At 49.5% G+C, this 20,286-nt stretch overlaps 1 protein-coding gene across 1 annotated transcript in view; it reads right to left on the bottom strand.

Moving 5' to 3' along the window:
- Positions 1–1,544: 1,544 nt before the first annotated feature.
- LOC121433532 (twist-related protein 2) overlaps positions 1,545–20,286 on the bottom strand; it is a 49,460-nt gene continuing 30,718 nt past the window's right edge. The window contains exon 2 of the mRNA XM_041632000.1: positions 1,545–1,750. The gene's annotated coding sequence lies outside the window, so the exon portion shown is untranslated. The remainder of the gene's footprint in view (positions 1,751–20,286) is intronic.

Genomic DNA, 20,286 nt, shown 5'->3' on the forward strand with positions numbered 1-20,286 from the left:
CTTCCCCCTAAGGCCCTCTATCCCCTGCACCCTATATCTCATGGATAGTGCTCCACAAACCCAAGGATCACCCCACATGTGACATGTGATCTGCTTATGGCTTGGCCCATGCTGCCTTCTGGCCTCATCCCTCTGGCCTCTGTTCTCTGATGTCTGCCCTGTGGTCACTGTACTAGCCTCCCCTCTGTGTCGTACTGCACAGGTGGTGGCCCTTCGGTGTCTTTTGCTCTGTAGTCACCATCTGGAAATGTCACTGAACTTAGAGCATACAAGTTGGTGTCAGGATTTGAAACCCCTGTGACTGGATTGTACTCTTTCCCATAGGACATTCACCCTTGACAGAACCTAGACATCATAGAGAGATCTCTGACCCCACAGCCCACAGGAGTGGGTCACCGCCAGCTCCATCATCTTCACGGTCTTACAGACACACCCTCATGCGGGCACTTCTCCAGCCACCTCTGGTGACACAGAGCTGTCGCCGTCAGGCTCTGGTCAAAGGATGTTTATCCCGGCAGCCTACTGTTGTCCCCGGAAGGAGAAACTGTAAGCCACGTGCCCTAGGACATGAATGAGGTTTTGCTCAGAAGCGACAATTTGGAGCCTTTGCTGTTTCCTGGCCTTGAACTTGGCCAGGCCTCTCCAGCGGTGGGTCCCTGACACCTTCTCTCTCTCTCTCTCTTCTTCCCAACCACTGGTCACTGTGAGATTTTCCACCATACTCTCCTCCCCACCATGGTTTACAGCCTTGCCACAGACACAAAAGCAATGGGGCTGGCCACTCACACACTAAAGCTTCTGAAGCCATTAGCCAAAGTAAGCATTTTGTCTTTCAAGTTGGCTCCCCATTTTTGTTTGTTTGCTTGTTCGTTCTATTGTCACAGGGACTGAACCAATACACTTTGGTTCGCAGGCCTAGGTCTGCCGACACTGGCCTTAACACACATCAGCACTGCTGGCTTCTAGAAAGTTCTACAACTAGTACCGTGTGGAGAATCAAATGCACGTCTCTCATCCTTGCTCATCCCCTTTAGAGTGACAAGGTGTTTCAGGCGTAGAGATGAGAACAGAGGGGCAACGGCAGGGCTGTGCGGGCCTCTTTATTGTTCCTGGGTGTGGAGCAGTATACACAGCGCGTGGCAGTCACTTGGCTGGTAAAATATCTCAATAAATAAACAAATAAGCAACATATACACTGAACAGGGAATATAAAAAAGCGGCTAGCGGGGCAGGCCATGGAGAGATAAAGAGCAGGAATGCGCGAGCAAGAATTCCAGGCTTCCTCGAAACAGTCACGGGAGGTCTGGGGTGGGAGGGGTCTTGGGTTCTTGTTCTGAGAGCCTTGGTCCAGTTTAAACAGGTTCTACAAGAATGCACTTCTGTTTTATTTAAAAATATACATTAAAAAAAGGCACTTAGAGGGAAATACAATCCAACGTATCCTTATAAATGCACTTCTGAATCTAGAGCTTTCCAAAAAGATCCCCCTTCCCAAAACCAAAACCCAGGAGGAGAATCCAATGGTGAGGAGATGAGGGCACAAAAGTCACTGGCAGGTAGGCTGGTGCCCATCCCATGGGTATCTCTGAGAAGGATGTGAACCTGGGTCGCTGTCCCTTGCCGTTGCTGTCCCCTCTGAACACTCAGTTGGGGCACTGGGGGCATGAGGAGCCACGAGCTTGTCCAGGTGCCAGAAGTCAGAGCCGCGGACGCATCCGGTTCCACTTTTGCCTGAGATGTGCAGGCAGGTCTGAAAGAGAAGGAGAAAGGGTGAGATGTTGCAGCATCTGACATTTGGGGAAGTACGGCCGTTCTCTGAGGGAGCCTGGGGCTGCGGGTACGGAGAGCTGGCCCTGAATCATTTCTACCACTCTCAGCTGCCCCACCCTGCAGAAGCTGGGCAGGTGCAGGGCTAGACCTCAGAGTTCCCAGGCCCTGGAGGGTCCACACAGTACAGTGTTGACTGAGGTTTCTGTCCTGCCCAGTCCCACAGTCATTCAGTCGCAAAGAAACACACAGAGGTCTACAGTCATCATAAACTGATTAGCCTATTAGCTCAGGCTTCTTATTAACTCTTTCTTAAGCCTTTTATTGGCCCATTATTCTTGTCTGTGTTAGTCACTTGGCTTGGTACCTTTCTTCAGCGAGGCATTCTCATCTTGCTTCCTCTCTGGGTGACGACTGCAGACTGACCTTTCCTCTTCCCAGAATTCTCCTGTTCTCTTCACCATGCCTCTACTTTCTGCCTGGCTACTGGCCAGTCAGGGTTTATTAAAAAATAATACAAGTGACAGAATAAAAGACTATTGTCCCACAGAAGTAGAGCACCATATTCTTCTCAGGGCCACACATTGGCCCCCGAGAGAGACACCCACAGTGGGTGAGGCTGCTGGGAGGCCACTGTAGGTGGTGGGCTGCCCAGAGCTGGGAGAGATGGGGTGAGGATCTGGAAAACAGACAGCTGCTGGGGAGGGCCATCAAGGCAGGTGGATTTCCCTTTGCTAATTCTTGGGAATCTATACTTAAACTTTATATAATGATATATAATTATCATTTATATATATGAAATAATATATATGAAATAAATAAAATATAAATGAAATAATGGTAGAGTCCCAAGAAGTTGCATTAATGTGCAGAAAACTTCTATGAGCATCTCAACCCTTTTCCCCCAAAGTTTAAGCTGAGACCTAAAAGCACCATAGCTTCAACATCTGTATAGGCCTGGAGTTCATTTACAGTCTTTTGTGCATGGTGTGGGGCATACACGTGTGTACAGGTTGAGTGGAGAAAATGTGTGTGTGTGTGTGTGTAATGTGTGTGATGTGTGTGATACTGTTTATGTGTAGTGTGTGATGTATATATAGTGTGTGTGGTGTGGTGGTATGGGATGTGTCTGTATAGTGTATCTGTGATGTGTGTATAGCGTACATGTGGTGTGTGTATAGCATGTGTGGTGTGTGATATGTGTGTAGTGTGTGATGTATATATACAGTGTGTGTGTGGTATGTGATGTATGTGTATAGTATATGTGTGGTGTGTGTGTATATAGTATAAATGTGGTATATGTATGTGAGTGCATAAGATGTGATGTCTGTATGCAGTGTATGGTATATGCTATGTGTGTATAATGTGTGTGTGGTATGTGACATGTGTACATAGCATATGCGTGCTGTGTATGAGTGACATACATGTGCAGTGAGGTGTGTAGTGTATATTGTGTTGTGTTTCTTGCTCACCCGGCTGTCACTGAGTTAAAACACTACTATCACTACAAGGCCATACAACTGGTTTTTAAGTCCCGTGAATCAGTGAAAATAGAGCCAATGAGGCCTGCCGCTAAATCCCGCTTACCAACTCTGCTCTGACTAGGATGTGGTGTGGGAACCTTCTGGGTGTTGCCTAGCACAGTCTCTACTGCTACCGTTTCCTCCAGCATTCGATATGGGCAGCACGACAGACGTCATGCTGGCTGACAGAGCTGTGTTCACCTGTGAGGTAACACACTTACACATACATACATACATACATACATACACACACACACATATGGACATATATACGGTCCTCTCTTAGTGAAGGCTGGTCTGGAACCACACTGCCTGGAAGGCAGTGTGTATAGACAGGTGACAGGACAGAAGACAGCTGTCCAGAAGACAAGGGAAGGGGCACCTGTGCTGGAGGGATGTCCCCGTCTTTGAGGTGGTTCTGACAACAGGTCTCCACCACTCATCCGTGCCCACCTTGAGTTCCCTGAGGATGTGCAGCGAGTTGCTTAGATGCTGGACTGAGGGTCAGAATGAGAGGGGGTGACCGCGTAGTCCAAGGTTGCATTACTGCCACGTGGTCCACAGGGGGGAGGAGACAGGAAGTGGCTCAAGCTGCTGTCAGCATCAACAGCACCCTGAAAGTGTCATCGGGGTGGGGGATGAAGTGCCAGGTCTGCTGCGGCCACAGTAGGGGCTACATCTGACTTGTTACTGACCATCCAGAGCAGCACACCACACTGCCACGCCTGCACTGATGTGCAAGGGTCTCAGACATTCAGCCATACTGTTCCCAGGACCTGAACTCTGTGAGGGGCTTGTCAAAGCTCCCAAATCCCAAATGCGTTCCCCTGGAATCAGGACAACAATCTGGAAAGTCTAAAATTTTCCCTAAAATTAGGCACACACGCGCGCACACACACACACACACACACACACACACACACACGTGTGCCTGCTAGCTCCCTCTTCCTCCCTCTCTCCCCTTTTTCAAGTTCAGAGTACTCCAAATATTTAAGCCTTTTAAAGTGGTCCCGGGCAGAGAGTCAAAGGCTGCTCTATTGGAGAATGTGGTTATAATTAGATAATTAATAGGGGCGGGGGGAGAAAGCTAAATGGAAGCCTTCCTCAGTGGGAGGAAATAATTACAGCAGCTTTTGATATCTGAGCTGAGCCAGCCCACCAGGGGAAGCACAGGATAGTCCATGAAAAGCCCAGAATGGCAGGGGCTGTCCCAGTAGGGTACGTTTTGGGGTTGGCTTCATCTGCCGGAGGGGCCTGGGGCTCAGGCAGAAGCAAGTGGCAGGTTCATTAGTCTTCTTGACTGAGAGCCTCCCAGCCTAACCCCCTTGATGTCACCTTGACCCCCACATGTCTGTAGACATGGGCAAATGTAAAACATCTGGGCTCAAGATGGCCTCGCCACTGCAGGGCTACCCGCGCCCTGTGCATGGGCCTCCTGTGGCTCCCCCCCCCCCCCAGCCCTGCCTGGCCCCAAGCAGGCTGCAGAGCTGCTATAGGTGGATGGAGAGCGGTGGTCCCTGAATCGGACCACTGGGTACTAAAACATCATAAGGGCCTCGTGCTGGCCAAAAGAAGGCATGCCACTTTGGCTGTGAAGTGTCCGTCTGTTCCATGTCTGCCCTTTCATCCCCCCCCCACTATTTCTTCTCTCCCTTCCCTTCCTTCCATCCATGCACACACTCATCCATCCCCCAGCATGGCCTGAGTGTCTGGCATGTGCAAAGAATGGTGCCGGTGGCTGAGAAGCCTGAGATGAATCAGAGTCTGACAGCAGAAGAAACACATATATAAACTAGACACTGAAAACTGTCTCAAGGAAAGTTCAGGCCAGATGCTGCTGCAGAGGAAACTTAGCTGGACTGTCAGAAAAAGCACACAGTGTGCACATGCAAACACACATCCATACACACAGATACTCATGCACACACACGCATGCATACACACATGCACAATGCATGCATATGCACACACAGAGACACACATGAATGCACACACATGAATGCATACCCATATAAACACTCATGCACACACATACACATATATAAACATGCATATAAACACACATGCACACACACACATATATAAACGTACATGAACACACACATGCATAGTCACGTACACAGACACTCATATATGTGCACACACATATACACATGCACAAACACATGTGCATGTGTCATGCACACATGCACATGCATGTACACACATATACACATTCATAAGCACACACATGCATGCATACACATACACATAATAATACACACATGCATACACACATATATGTACATGCAGAACACAATACATATGCATAATGCATGCACATACATGTATGTGCGCACATGTATGCACACATGCATAAAGAAACCTATATACACATGTATACACATACACATGCATGAGTGTGCACACATATGCACACCCATGCATATGCCCATATGTATGCACACATGAACACACATATACACACAAGCATAGTACACATATATACACATACATACACTCATACACACACATGATTGTTCACACACACATATATATATACACACATGTATAAAAACACACATGCATGCATACACACACACAAGCACATAACACATCTGGGTTTCTCATGTGGTGCCCCCAGAGGTGGAAGAGGAAGTGACCACAGAAACACAGGTGCAGCCATCATCTACAGCAGGAGGAAGCCCAGGGTTAAGGTATTAATTGACCCCTTTGCCCCTAGAAGGAGAAAAGGATGAACTTTGCTCCACTGGACCTTAAGGCCTTTCAGTTTGTTCGAATGGGTCAGCCCCTGCCAGCCTGCTCCTGCTGTCCTGCTTCTATGTCTTAAACTGACACCCTGCTATCCCTAAAGCCAATGGCAGGCTGGGTAGGAGTCAGCTGGACTGGAAACTGGGGATGGCATCAGTGCACATGGGCCCCATTGCTCACCCCACTTGGGAAGCACTTGGGCTTCTAGAGAGTCCTATCTTCCAGTTGGGGCCCATTCTTTTCTGGATGAGTCTGGACACAATTTCTGAGTTGCCCACACCAACCAGCAATGGGGTGGTTGGAGAGAGGCAGGAAATAGCATCATCAATCAGAGGTCCCTAAATCGGAGCAAGCAATGATCCAAGAAGACACATCATACACATGGGGTCAAGAGCAGAGATATCCATGAGGAGCACCCACGAGGAGGCCCCAGGGAAGGAGGTGGTCTGCTCTGCTCTGAAAGGGAAAGAGCAGGTTCAAAACTATCAAAAAAAGACTCTCGGGAGCTGGGTGGTGGTAGCACATGCCTTTAATCCCAGGGCTTGGGAGGCAGAGGCAGACGGATCTCTGTGAGTTTGAGACCAGCCTGGCCTACAGAGTGAGTTCCAGGACAGCTAGGACTCTTACATAGAGAAACACTTCACCCCTCAGCTTTCTGGAGCTTCCAAGGGTCTTTTTTTTTCCCTTTGAAAATAGGAAATGGTTTTAATCAAGGAGGTAATGAAAGTAGACATTGGGGAGCAAGTCCTGAGGTCAGACACTTCTGGGGAGCCTCCCTGTCCTGGAGATGGGTGTCAGCCATTAAGGAGAGAGATCACTCAGTCAATAGCAAAGCCTTCAGAATAAAGGGGGACTTGGATCTGGAAGGAAAAGGGAACCATGCCAAAAACGAAATTTCTGGATTCGAAGAAAAACCTATAGGAATTCAGACCCAAAAAGGAACAAGACCAGTCAGACTCACAGTGGCTTCCCAGTTGTGTCCCCTACCAGACAACAATTCTTGAAGTTCAGTCTTGGTGGGCAAAGTAGGCACCAGGGAGACTGGATGTCACAGCTATGGGACTGACGGGACCTTGCTTTGGTGTCCAGTTTCTGCCTCCACAAGTGTGACGAGAGACAGTACAGGTACCCCCACTACCAATTGGAGGGCAAGAAAGACGGGGGACCTGCAGAGTCACTGTGGGCTGGGCTGGGAGACTGACAGGGTCTGGAGCAGCCTCAGATTAGGATCCCTTCGGGTGCTGGTAACACTGATTGTGTCTTCGTGAGGTTGCAGCAGGAAAAGCCACCAGCAGGTGTTCGGGCTGGGTGGTCCATCTGTGAGCTGCCCCCGCCCCCACTAGAGCGCTGCCCAGGTTGCCCTGAAATTTGCAAGCTTCCTGCATCCCAAGTGCTGGGATTACAAGTGTGAGCCACCACTCCCAGAAGGTCAGTCTCTTAATTGCTGCAAGGCTCTATCTACCAAACCCAGCGGGGGGGGGGGGGGGCGGGGAGAACCTCGGGAACCCAGAATGGACCCATGACTACCTGCCAGCTAAAATGTCTATTTACCAAACGTCTGTATGGGTCCATGTGAACAACTGAACTCGGCTCACAGTGGATTTAACAGAAGCCAAAGGGCAGTACTTTCTACCTTTGTGACTTCAACTATTTCCAAATGTAAGCAAGAAGGGTACATTTCCTGTTTTTTTTTTTAACTCATGCCTATTTATTTTAGAGTCTAATTTTTTTGTTTATGTTTTTGTTTTGTTTTTCGAGACAGAGTTTCTCTGTAGCTTTGGAGCCTGTCCTGGAACTAGCTCTTATAGACCAGGCTGGCCTCGAACTCACAGAGAGCCACCTGCCTCTGCCTTCCTAGTGCTGGGATTAAAAACATGTGCCACCATCGCCCAGCCTTAGAGTCTAATTTTTACAGCCATTTTAGGTTGATAGCATGGAGATTCCTCATCTATACCCTGTACTCAATTACAGCCTCACTGCCACAAAACGCCAAACCCAGTCTGACACCAGAGCAATGGTACAAGACCCAAATGATAGATTGTTCATCCACGCATCTGAATTAAAAACCCTAAGGCATCAGCAAACCAAGTTAGACTTTTGTTGCTTTGGTTAATGTTGAAGGTAGGGTCTCAACACACAGAACAGGCTGGCCTTGAACGTTCAATCCTCCTGCCTCAGCCTTCAAAATGCTGGGATTACAAGTGTTGGCCTCAGCAATATTTTTAAGAATCAATTCCAAATGACCAAAAATGTTAAATTTATGAATTCACAACGGATAGCAAGCTACAGGAAACCTGGGGAAGGAGGAACAGTGAAAATCCCTACATCGAGGCCAGGGTGACAGGTGACAGGTCTATAGCTAGATCCTGGGCTGAACCCCAGCATCTACTCAAGAGTGGGGAGGCCTGGGGAGTGTGGTTCACCCTCTCTGGGCAATGACACTAAGCAGGAGTAGTGATTGGCATTACTGTGTGGGAGCTCTGAGGCTCATGGGGACATTTCCTGCCAGTGCTCAAGCTGGCTGGGTTGCCATGATGGTGACAGTCTGGAGGGGAAGAGGCTCTTTCCTTCTCTATCTGGGGCCCTACACCAGATGTGGCTGTTTGAATGAGAATGGCTCCTGTATTTGACCCTTAGTGCTCCCCACATTGGTGGAATTATTTGGATTAGGAGGTGTGGTATTGTTGGAGAAGGTGTGTCACTGGGGGTGGGCTTTGAGGTTTCAAAAACCCATGCCAGGTCCAGTCTCTCTCTTCCTCCACCTCCATTCTCTCCCACTTCCTTCTCTCCCCTTCCCCCATCTCCTTCTCTGCCTACTGCATGGAGGATCAGGATGTAAAACTCTCAGCTACGGCTCCAATGCCATGCCTGTCTGCTTCCCACCAAGATCACCGTGGACTATGGAGCTGTAAACACATCCCCAGATAAACACTTTCTGCTAAGACCATAGTGTTTCATCAAAGCAACAGATCTGTAACCAAGACCCTTGCCAAGAGCACCTGATTTGCACTTAGTTGATATTGGGGGGGGGGGGGGGAACATTGAAGAGACCAGAGAGAAACTAGCAGCTCGCAGAGCTCAGAACAGAGCCTCCCACCATGACCGGTGATCAGCAGCTTCCTACTGCAGGAGAGTGGTAGGCCTGGACCCTGGTGGACTGAGAACAGCTCAGGGAGAGCCATGAGCAATGGTGGAAAGACAGTGGCAGCTTCACGCTTGAGTGAGGGGGGGGGGGGAGGGCGGGCAGGGAACACAAGTCCTATCTGCTGGTCTCATCCTCCATACTGTAGGGAGACAAAAGAGCTGCAGAGTACTGAGCCGTCACCTTCTACAGATGGACGGAAGGACAACGGAAGAGCTGTTGGTGAAGACCAGACTGACGTTATTAGGCTGAGAGAAGACACTGCTGACTCTGCCCTCAAGCCAGCTTCCTTCCCCACCCTGAGGGGACCTCTAAGACCCCAAGATCAGGTCTGTGCTGACATGTGTGCCTTCTCAAAGCTGGCCGCCAGAGCGCTTTACCCAACTTGACAGAGAGGTGGAAGGAGCCCTGGGTAAGAGGAGCCCCTTCCCTCATCAGGCAGCTGCAGGCCTCAGACTGGCACACCAGACCCATAGTGAGTCTGAATTCTGCTGCCTGACCCGGGAGCCTGTCAGCTGTCATCTGGGGTCCCAGACCCCACCTGTGAAGAGCAAAATTTCCAGCTCTTCTAGGCTGCTTCTGAGCATGCGGAGTTTGGCGTTCATATCCAGTAGCAGCCCAGCCCTGTTGAGAGGTGAACGGAGACTGAGACAGCCCATGTCACACAGGTTAGACTGAGGAGACAGCCCACATCACAGGAAAAGCTAGAGTAGTTGCAGAAGCAAGGTCGTGGGCATTTCTCTGTTCCTTGTCTGGGCCTGGCCCCACGGTGGGCCCCAACCTGAGATTGTGCCAGCCAGTTTCAAGGATCCTAGACATAGAGGCCATGGTTTCTCACGCAGCCTCGCGTGGGCCACGTGGTGGACACTGCTGGCCACCCTGAGGGATCATTCATCTGAAACCGGCATGCACTGGGATGCTGGAGATAAGCCCTGAGTCACCTCCCTTAGCTGAAAGGCTTCATTCCCCAATGGGTGAGAGCTTCAAGGAGAGCGCTGAGCCTCTGAGGGGGAACCAGCTCTGGGCAGCCTCAGGCTCGCTGCCAGCCCCGACCTCCACACACACTCACCCCTGTCGCTGTCTCCCCCAGAAAGCTGTCCTTTTGACAAATGCCTGTGCACAGCCAGGGAGGAAGCCGCGTGTTTTCCTTCTAACGGTAGAATCTTCTTCCATTCCAGATCCTCACAGCCAACTCAGCTGAGAGCAAGGCCCGGTGGGTCAGAGACAGCAAATAACAGTGGACAAACAGGCTGCCTCTCAAGAGCCGCAAGCCACATTAACCTGGATCCTTAGGGCTCTGGCAAGTCAGGAGGAATGGGCCAGCTCCCTTGCTGGATGCTGGGTACTAGGAACTGGGTGCCAGGTGCTGGGTGGGAGTGACCAGTGGAGATTTAAGACGGTAAATATGGGTGTGTAACAGTTGGGCCTCCTCTCCTCCTAGACAATATGCCTGCCCACTCGTACCTCTGAGCGCTCTCTGGGTGACTTGGGTAGCAGGGAGGTCATATAGGTAGAGTGTAGAGCCCCAAGACTGGCCTTGAAAACCGGTGGGTCTGAGTGAGCTTCTGAAAGAGACCGTGGGAGGAGCTTGAAGATGGGGGTAGGTGGCACTTCTACGGGATGAAGGATGTCTGTGGGGCCACGGAGCGGGGACAGAGACAGGCTGTTCTTTCTCTGAGGCAAATGAAAATTGCAAAGCAATGGGCCTTCTGGGATTCATTTGTTTTTATAGTTTCCTCTGGGTGGCTGTGCCCGGGCCCCTCACAGGAGGTTCCTACCCTTCAAAGGGCTATTGTAGCCCTCGCCTACCTGAAGCCGTGGCTGTGTGGTCTCCTTTGTGGGCTCCTGGAGAGCTGGGCCAGAGCTCAGCTGTGTATCTCATCAGATAATGAGGAGACCGTGACACTAGCCACAGCGCTCAGCAAAGTTGGCCAGACAGAGACGGGGAGTGGCACTGATAGAGGAGGGGGTCTTTTAACCCTCTACGATGTCACACTTCTCTACCGCCATGGGTCATTAACCCATGGGTGATATCGCATCTCCTCCTGCCTGCATGAAGCTCTCAGAGTCCCGGGAGGATGGCGGTCTCCAAAACCCTCCCAGGTTCAAGGTGGGGCTCAGAAATACGTGCGCCATGTTGGAACTGGCTGCTCTGGTTCTGCTTCAGATGGGGTGGCCTTGGGACGGGTGACCCCAGTGCACCTGTGATGGTGAAGGTTCTGTGTATTTTGAAGATCTCTGGGTGACAATATTTTGGCACTCTTGAGCCCACACAGGAGAGTCATTTGCAGGGAGGATTAGGGGGAAGGCGGGCATAGGTGGCCAGACAGGTCTTCCCCGCCTCTTCTCTCTCTCTAGTGCCATGACCATGCATGTATATGGCCTGAGCTTGCCTTGTGTGACAAACGGGACCCCCACCATTGTTCTCATTCCCACTTTCCCTCACACTTTCTCATTGGACTTGACTCCCTCCTCCAGGGACTCCAGGCTGACTTTTTGGAATGGCCTGACCACATGGTCCAAAACAACCAGAGAAGTTGGCGTCTCTCCCAGTGTCACTGCACAACCACTCTCTAGCCACCACCGACTGATGACCCCACATCCTGGGAGCTCGCCCTGTCCCTTTGTCCATCTGGTGGGAGCTGCCATACACCCCTGTTTTACTGCCAGCCTCCTGTTCGGTGACACCTGACTTTTCTTCCTCAGAGGCCATTGAGAGGCTGCAAAGAGGGGCATTCCTCTGCCTCAGAACCCCAGTGAGTCAGATCACCAGAGAGGAGTTGACCCCTTTCCAAGCCCCGTGGCTTCCACATGCAGGAACGACTTCACCAGTGAATTATGACTTCCTCAGATGTCACAGAATCAGCTCCCACATAAAGCCCAGGGGAGGGAAAGGAGGATGAAAAACTGCCCCATCCCAGTCTGGTGGGGACAGAGACTCCTTCAGGGACCATCTAGTCAAACATTGTCATCTCAGAGACAGAGAGAACACGGGACACAGGTGGGCTAAGACGGGCAGCCAGAGCACAAGTCTTGGCCGGAAACACTATTTCACAGGCAAGACGCCTGACACGTAAGAGCAAACTCTGGGGCGTTAACTGAGCAAATGCATTCAGGGGGAGCTAAGGAACACCTGCTCGCCCCCTGCGGCAGCACCAGCTCAGCAGAATCTGAAGGACAGCTGTATGCATGCAGCATGCAGAGATGACCACAGCTGGGACCATGTTGAACCAGCTCTCTGCGCACTTGGGGGACAGACAGTACAGCAAATTTACAGCAAACATGCCGTTAGCATCCCAATGAAGCAGGCATGTAAGTCCACTCAGGACTGCAGTATTGTGGTATGGAGCACAGTCGAGATACATTCCAGACACACAGTTGCTGTGGAGCACGGCAAGGTCTGGAAAACCCGCAACACTACCTGAAGACGGGGCAAGAAGATCAAGGACAGAGAAATGAGGTCCAGTCAAGCAGGCGAGGGTGAGAATCTGGGGTGAGCCAATATCATTTTGGTGAGGGACCAGAGAGACATGGGACCCTATATAACACCATGGGGATGGAGGTGAGTGTTGCAGGCATGGGCATATTTGATATGTTTTGTAGAGTTAAGTCTGGTCAGAAGACATGTGCCCCAGTGAAGAGAGATCCCTTAATGGACCAGAAGATTGGGGATACAGACTCAACTGGGCCAGTAGGGAGTCAAGAGGCCACACTGATTAGCTCACACAGACCTAATCTGGGTAACTTGCTGCACTAGGATTTGAACCTGGGTCTCCAGGGTCCAATTCTGCAACTTTATGCTTCCTGCCTATGATAGAACTCACAGAGCAAGCTGAGAAAAGTGTCTGGGAAGGAGCATTCTTGTAGGAGGTAAGGTGGGAACCTACTGCAAGAGGCATTAAAGAGGCATTCAAACAGGCAGGTAGTAGCCCCTTCTGTCCAGAGGGTTGGGCCCGCAGTACAAAATGAAGAAGGACCAAAGGCTGGACTGTACGAGTAGGAGGGAGGAACAGAGAGGGGAAGATGACTTAGGAACAGTCTGAATGGGTGCAACAGAGAATGTATCCAGACCCTGGTGGCTGACAACTTGGTCCTCTTTCTGTGTCAAGCGCCGTGCTTTGTTTGGCTGAAGGCATGCGACACTCTCACCAAGGAGGTGATTGGAGTCCACATTTTAACATGACCCCCCACCCCCGAGGTCCTGCAAGTCAGTGCACAGCCCCATTAGCCAAGCGGAGGAAGAAAAAGCAGGGAGGCAGAAGCAGGCGTCCAGCAAGCCTCGCACAGTGCTCAGAGACACAGAGCCAGGAGAGCTGGGGAAAGGCTCTGTGAGTGTCTCCCTGGGCAAATGCCCTGTCACCTCACAGCACTTGCATGAAGTAGAGACATCCAGAAAAATGTTTATAATTGTTAAATATGAATTAATATTCCTGGATTAAAATCCCATGTTCATAAGTGCTGAGCTGCTGAAATGAGTTTTATGCATTTATTTTGCTTTCCAAGTGTTTTTTAAATAGGGAAACGATGACTCTGCATTTTCCTAAACAGTGAATCTGCTCATAAGTAGAAAGTGAGAAGAATGGATGGTAGCACATCTGTATGCATCCCTGGTCCTGTTTCTAGAGAAGAAGGCCTTGGTGGGAACCAATTATGGATACAGAACGATCCTGGTTTCTAGAACTCTGGGAGTCAAGGTGAGAACAATGAGAACCATGTACTTAGTAACAGCAAGCAAAACACCCTATGTCCTTAGTGTCAGTTCCTGGAACACCCACCTAGCTCTGTGGGTATGGCTTTCAGGGCAATCACTCCTCAAAGAACTGTGGGCATGGTTCCAAGGATGACAGGTACCCTACTGACCAAACAAATGACATCCTTGGTGGTCTTGCCTCTCTGGCCCATGGGGAGATCACATCGGCTTTTGTCCAGGATGCCCACCTACAGAAAGGATCAACTTCCCTCCTACAGCATCTCCGTCAGTGTTTCCTCTGTCTGTCTTACCTGATGGCATACATAAGGGTGGGACCACCCTCCCCTGGGGCCTCCATGGAGGCACAGGCTGAGTTGGGCCCACTTCCATGTAGGGATCTCTCCACTCCTACATGCCTATACCTCAGGGACAGGTTGGTGTGTCTCCCTCTGCAATCCTTGTCTCATCTGTAAAATGGGCAGTGCAAGCTTCCCGGAAGCCAAGGAGAAGACACCTAGCATGTGACTGATGTCACTGCAGGTTAAGAGCTCTGTAGGACCCATGAGTCCTAGAGCAGCTTCTAACAAAAGAGGCCAGCCGCCCATGAAGGAGGAGTGCTGTCCCAGGTCACATACGCTGGCTTCTCTGGGATTCTAGGTACCTGTTCCTCCAAGATAACGTAATACCAGAGATCACAAACGTCTGAGTGCAAGCAGAATTTTCCCTGGAAGCCATGACTTAATAGAAAGCATTGACTATACAAAACAAATATAGCATTCTGCTCTTGGTAGAGAAAGCAAGGACCGAGGGGGAGAGGCTGTCAAAGAACAGACCATAGGACTTTCATGCCTTGGTATCACACAGAAGTGACCTATAGAATCATCCCTAGGTATGCCAGGACCCCCGGGGAATACCAGACTTGTGAGTGCTTAAGTCCCTCACGAGAAATGGAACGGTATTTGCAGAGTGCCCACACATCCTCCTGTAGACTTCAATAAAAGAGGTTTCTGTGCTTTGACCAAAAAATGTCAATAGACTTTACATCATTTCTTGATGGCATAGAGCATAGAGCCCCTACTATAATAGAACTGCTATGTATGTGGCTGTTAATGCTACATGGACAGACAAAATCACTTTCAAATGTTTCCAATCCTAGATAGGTAGAATTTGTTTATAGGCAACAAGCACATACACATATGTACGAATATATATGTGTGTGTATGTGTGTATTACATGTGTGAACTCATATATCTGAAACACCATGTGTAAAGGCATACACATGCATGTATACACATACATATACATGCACACACATTTACATATACACACTCACACATGTACACATATAGGCTTATATATACATGCATGGTACACACACACACACACACCGACACATTTCTTCTCTAAGAGGGTAACTTATGCCTCGTTTGCTCTCGTCATTATTTACTGAGCTCATGGGTTGGGGCAAGAACTTGAAACTCTCATGGTCCCAACTAGTTCACCACCAGGAAGTCACTGTGGATACCGGAACCTGAATCAGTCAGTCAGACCCAGTGCCTCTTCTTGGCTGGCTTCCGCATCCCTCCCCTCTCTGTCCCTCTGGGAGGGACATCCACAGGTCTGCTGACACTAGGAAGGTGGAGTGTATGTCCAAGGAGAGCAGTTATTTTGAAGACCGTAAGTGGCCACTGACTGTCTAAGACCCCCCCCCCCCCCCCAGTTTCTTTGTCTCTGATGGACTTGGCCTGGGAAATCATTTATGGGACTCTTAGATCCACAAAAACATGTCTTCACATTTTTTTGTTCTATTGAGAGGGACAATATTCTTAAGTTTGGAAGCCTAAGGTGACTTTTATCAGAATGGCAGCAACGCTCAAAGCCTGAAATACCAAACAAAATCTTGGAACCAACAGAGCAGAGGCACTACCTGGGGTATCCAAGCTACAAACTTCACGAGAAAACCAGGGCTGCTCTATGTCAGAACCAACCCTGTCCTAACTGCCCATTAAAAGTTTTTAATTAAGAGTTGAACTCTGTATTAACATTCTATAGTCAATTCTTTTGCCAAGACGGATCCCATGAATATGCAAAAATGGTTTTAATGTCGATTTTATAAGCAAGTTCAGCCATCTACTCTAAGGACTTGATCCAAAAATTCACCTTCCCTCCCAGGTTCCCTTTAATCAAGCTTGGTCAGTAAGTAGATGTGATGCAGATGTCCTGCGCGGCTTTGAAGAATTCAGGTTGAATTCACTTTAAACAAAACACTGCCCCGCAATCAAATAAAAACGGATGAAAGTAAACCAAGAGGGGGAAGAAAATCAACAAAACCCTCACCCGAGGCAGGACTCTGAAAATAAGGTAATAAATCTGTACCACAGATAAAAACTTGAAATAATACTTATGGAAAGCGCAAGACAGCCAGAGCTTTTCTGCCTTCTAATCTTGTGACTTTAAGGAAATCTGATCTCTCCAAGCCACGTCCTGGGCTCACATGAAGTCCTGGCCAAACCCTGGCACGATCTGATCATTTGTGAAAACTGGAGTAAGAAGTGCCTTCCACAGCTGAGCGCTTGGGGCGTGGATCTTAAAAGGCTCATTTTATCCATCTCTTTTGGAGGACCCGCATCTCATTAACGCGATCATCTCTGTACTGGCAAGAATTTTCGGGAGGACGTGGGAGACAGCAATGCATTCTGGGATTGCTTTCCCTCTCAGCAGTGCGGTTCTGTCAGAGTGCGTTAGGCCTCCCTGCAACAACAAACAAGCCCTTGAATCGCGAGGTTTAGTGTGGCATTCTTTTGATTCTGGCTGATTGGGGTTGGCGCGGCTCGGCTCTCTCTACACAGTCAGGGTGGGGCTCAGGCTGCACTTCAGAATCGTACGGGCTTCACCATGCGTCATTTTCAGGAACTTGGGACAGCAAGAGACAGTGACACATGCCGGTTCTTCCGTGCTTTAGGCAGGATACACCAGCACCACTTCCTCCCAAGGCTCATTGGTTGGAACCAGTCACATGGCCCCACCCAACATCAAGGAGATCCAAGAAATCAGAAGAAATTCAACTTGTGGGTGTTCCCTGGAATCTACAAGGGCTAAGTTTCAAACGCAGATCTGTGTCAAACAGAAAATAATATATAGACAGAATCTGAGGCATTATCAAACTTAAGCAGTGGTTCTCAACCTGTGGGTTGCAAGCCCTTCGGGAGTGACATAACACATAGCCTGCATATCAGATATTTACGTTATGATTCATAGCAGTAGCAAAATTACACTTATGAGGTGGCAATAAAATAATTTTATGGTTGGGGGGTCACCGCAACTTGAGGAACGGGGGGGTCACATGCATAAGGAAGGCTGAGAAACCACTGCCTGGTGTCCGGATTTGATGCCTGCAAACTCATACGGCCAAATCATGTGTGGGTGAGCCCCAGGTGTTAAGGTGTGGCAGACGGACACTTAATGAACCCTGAAAAACCTCATTATTAAAACGTTCGTGAAAGTTATAAAGTAATGCAGATAAAAAAAATCTCAGAAAGATGCACAGCGACATTTATGTTTTGTTAATCTTTTCTTTCCTCAGTTTTAAATTATCTCTTTGCAAATTTTATACAAATTTGCAAATTTTATACAAATTTTGGTTCACACTTTCCCCAAGCTCCTCCCACATGCACCCTCTTTCCTTATCCATCCAGAATTATGCCTTAAAAAAAAAACAACTCACTGAGTCTAATTCACATTGCCCAAATAGTCTTGTATTTGTGGTTATCCCTGAGCATGGTCAAACTGCCACAGGCCATATCCTTCAAGAAGAAAAAATAAATGGCCCTACCAACTCTATCAACAGCCATATGTCCTCAGCAAGAGACTTGACTTCCTTCATGTGCACCTCACCTCTCCGCACTGGGAGTTTGGCTTGGCGTCCATCTGTGCAGGCTGTGTCCTGTCTCAACTGCTGGAAACAAATGCAACTGCCCTGTGTATCTGGGAACACAGTTTCCTTGTCACCGTCTACTGCCCCTGGCTCTTAATGTCTTTCTGCTGCGACCACCAGCCCCTTCCACCATGGTCCGTGAGCCTTGAGAGGAGGGGGTGTGACCCAGGTGTCTTTGGAGCTGAGATCGCCACCATCTCCCATTCTCGACACTCTGGCCAGTTTTGGGTGTTCATCACCACCTCCTACAGCAGGAAGCTTCTCTGATGGATGTCCAGAGATGCGTTAATCTACAGACAGAGAGGTAAGTCATTAAAAGTGGGTTTAATACCATGTCTACTTGGCAGAATCACAGGGGAAGGCTCTCCCTGAGGGTCCGTGATCTCTCTACTCATGGGTTCATTGGCAATTAACAGTGCCATGTCTGGGTTTTTTTTGTTGTTGTTGTTTTTGTTTTTGTTTTTTTGAGACAGGGTTTCTCTTGTGGTTTTGGAGCCTGTCCTGGAACTAGCTCTTGTAGACCAGGCTGGTCTCGAACTCACAGAGATCCGCCTGCCTCTGCCTCCCGAGTGCTGGGATTAAAGGCGTGCGCCACCACCACCAGGCCCATGTCTGGGTTTTGATGGTGTGGGACTCTTCAGGCCTCACCCCTGCTTCGTCAAGATGCCGTGGAAGAGAGGAAGAGCAGACATCAGGTACAGCTGGGCTGGGAGGCCCTCCCTCTGTGTTCTCTCCATCCTCAGGGGATGGCTCACCTGTGTCCACTCAAGATGACGTTGGTGTCACTGTGTGGCTTCAGGAGGCTTGTACTGGTTGGAAAACTCTGGCCATTGTTCATAGTCCCAGGCTTTGATGAGCGGGTCTCTTTCGTCCATGCATGAAAATTACAAGTAGCTTGAATGGATTAGCCTTGTGCTGTATTTCTTGTGTCCCTGACACCCTTAGACTAGACAGCTATGGGATATTCAAGTATGTTCTGAGATCTCCTGACATAATCACTCTGTTCCAAGTGTTCCAGGGCAATAACAGCAGAAGCCAGCTTTCTCTCTGCCCCTCTTGGTCACTGCTGCAGTAGTGGAGTTTTGGTGGCTTGAATAGGCAAGGCCCCCATACACTCATGTATTTGAATGTTTGACCTATAGAAAGTGGTACTATAAGGAGGTGTGCTCTTGTTGGAGGAGGTGTGTCACTGTGGGGGTGGACTTTGAGGCCTAATGTGCTCGAACTATGCCCAGGATGGGAAACAGCTCACTTCCTGTTATCTACAGATCAAGATCCAGAACTCTCAGCTCCTCTCCAGTACCATGTCTGTCTGCATGATTCCTTGCTTCTCAAAATGATGATAATGAACCAAACCTTTGACACCATAAGGAAGCCCCAATTAAATGTTTTCCTTTATAAGAGTTGCGAGTCAAGGTGTCTCTCCACAGCAGTAGAAACCTAAGACCGGGGTGAAGCTGCAGAAACAGTGTTGGGGATTTCTGTGTGACTATTCTTACTGGCATCAGAGCACAAATGCTCACCTCTTCTCCCTTCGCATCCCCACTCCCCATTCCCTGACAACCTCCTCAGACCCCAACTCATCCACATTGCGCCACTGGCCAGATATTCATCACGTTAGGATGGAGTCTCACAGACACCTCCCACCCCTGTCAAGCAGAAGACATCCCAGAAGCCTCCCGGGATGAGGGATAAGGTGAGCTCACGATGGGGAGAGAGAGCAGTGGAGCCATAGGTTCTCATCACCTGCGTGTCTACAGCATCTGAGAATTAGAATTCCCCTGCAAGTCTTGGGCGGAAAGCAGAGAACCGCGGGTAGCATTTTAATTATTTGACGGCTCTGGAAAGAAAACACTGTCTCCCTAAATGGTCTACCTGGAGCTCAGGGTGGAAGAATTGTGTGGTTAGAGACACAGTGAGCCCTGGGAAGAGCTCAGCCACAGGCGCCGCAGTCATGGGTCCATAGTGCCTCTCCATTCTCAGCCTGGAGCATAGTCACAGACGGTCTGGACAGGCATTAGAACGCGGGTTCCGTTCTGTTTGGTTAGGATAAAGCTCAGTAAATGTTTGTCTTCATGGAGAAACACCCAGTGATGTGACTTTTAGCCGGAAACCCACAGATCAGCCCCCTCTATGACACAACCCCCTGGCTCCCCACAGTGCTCCTCCCCTCCACTTCCCTGGAGGCCTCAGTGCGGTTCATGGCATGGCGTGCTGGATTCCCAGGGACCCCAGCAGTGAGTCCACAGCACCATTCTCAACGACAGTGATGGAATCTAAACTGGTACCAAACCCCAAAGACAGCGGGGAGGCACGGGATGTAGACCTGGATACCTACATGTCGTGCAAGTAGGAGATGCTCAAAGCACCGGGAGGTGAGAAGTGAGCCAGTCATAGATACTAATCTCCAGCCACCACTGAGGCGGCTCTAAAGCTACAGAGGCCGTATCTCCATCCTCCTCCATTCACTGCATGAAGA

The sequence above is a fragment of the Microtus oregoni genome, unplaced genomic scaffold, assembly GCF_018167655.1.
Source record: "Microtus oregoni isolate MIOR12 unplaced genomic scaffold, Mior012 000038F_ref0000394, whole genome shotgun sequence".
Classification (NCBI taxonomy): Eukaryota; Metazoa; Chordata; class Mammalia; order Rodentia; family Cricetidae; genus Microtus; species Microtus oregoni.